The sequence below is a fragment of the Oryzias melastigma genome, linkage group LG7 (genome assembly GCF_002922805.2).
Source record: "Oryzias melastigma strain HK-1 linkage group LG7, ASM292280v2, whole genome shotgun sequence".
Classification (NCBI taxonomy): Eukaryota; Metazoa; Chordata; class Actinopteri; order Beloniformes; family Adrianichthyidae; genus Oryzias; species Oryzias melastigma.
This window is the reverse complement of record NC_050518.1, coordinates 27,550,321-27,551,695: the sequence shown is the minus strand read 5'-3', so window position 1 is coordinate 27,551,695 and position 1,375 is coordinate 27,550,321. Positions and strand designations below refer to the sequence as shown.

The window sequence follows — 1,375 nt, the reverse complement described above, 5'->3', positions numbered from 1 at the left end:
TGATTTGTAAATGTAATTTCAATGTAATGTTTTTTTGTCGAGTGATTTTGTTTGACCTTATTTGCACTTCAGGGCCACCGTAGTTCTGTGCCGGGTAATCAGGGATGTGCGCGACTTATCTGATGGATTTTAAAGTGGTTTTCACACATAAATCTCACTTAAAACTGAATGTTTAAACTCCTAAACTTAAATAAAACCTGTAAAGCTCACATTTTAGTCAACATCCACGTGGTTTTTCACATTTTTTAGAAAATCTTCTGAAGATTTCTCAACATCTGCAGCTTCAGGCAGGAAAAAAACGCTTTGAAAATCTCTATTGAATGCAGATCTGAATACAATACCACGCTGACAAGTTTATGAAAAACACATTTTTTGGTTCAAACCGTTAACAAAAACACAATGTCTGTCAAATACCAGCCTGTGGAGAACACACATCCTCTTGGAATAAACAAACTCGAAAATCTTCCACAAAAACCAAAAAGATCAACGCTCACGATCCGTTCAAAGGAAAAATAAGAAAGAAAAGGACGGTTTTCTAGGGAGTACCAGGAGGGTCGACTATATGTGTGCACTTTCATGAAAGTGATCTGCTCCATTTCAGAAACACGGCTGCCCCCCTCACGTCCAACTTCCTGCTTTGAATTATTGTCATAAGAAAAGAAGTCTGTCTTTCAGCTGCTCCCTGAAAAGGTCAGAGGTCAACTTCATGCTGCAGAGTCGACAACCGGAGCGAACCAACACCTCAGACCGACTCCAACCTGCTGGTGGTGCAAACCCCAACGTTTAGGTTGGAGTTATTTTAGGAGGAGGAGTCTGTTTCTGGGACGCGGCAGACTTTGGAGTTCACGTAGAAACTGAATGAAAGCTGAGGGACTAAAGCAGGAGTGTCAAACTCAATCGCACAGGGGTCAAAATCCAAAACACGTCTTAGGTCGCGGGACGAACAGGATAAACATTTACTGAACACTAAAACTACATTTTTAAAAGTGTAACTTTTTAACATAATTATGAACTAGATTTATATTATAACCTGTGATAATGCTAGTGTGAATGCTATTTGGCCACTGAAGATGCTAGTGCTGATAGCTGAAGATGCTGAAGTTAATAGCTGAAAAAGGTGAAGCTAAGCTAAAAGTCTGACCTGGTCTGGCACAAGGCGTCTTTTATTTTGAAAAGGAAAACATACGAGTTTCTAGTTTCTTTTTATATTTCTCCCTCCCTCCAAGTAAGGAAAAAAACTGATTCAGGAAAAAAACCTGATTCAGGAAAATATAATCCATTAATGTCTGATAATGGACACCTCATGAGGAGTTATCCCTGACTGAAGGCAAAGATTTCCGGCCCATTAGCCTTAATGCTGTGCTGTTGCCATGGT

General features: G+C 39.7%; 1 protein-coding gene across 10 annotated transcripts in view; it reads right to left on the bottom strand.

The window, feature by feature from the left end:
• The window catches only part of hdac7a (histone deacetylase 7a), an 82,802-nt gene that overhangs the window by 6,197 nt on the left and 75,230 nt on the right, over positions 1–1,375 (bottom strand). The window lies entirely within an intron of this gene.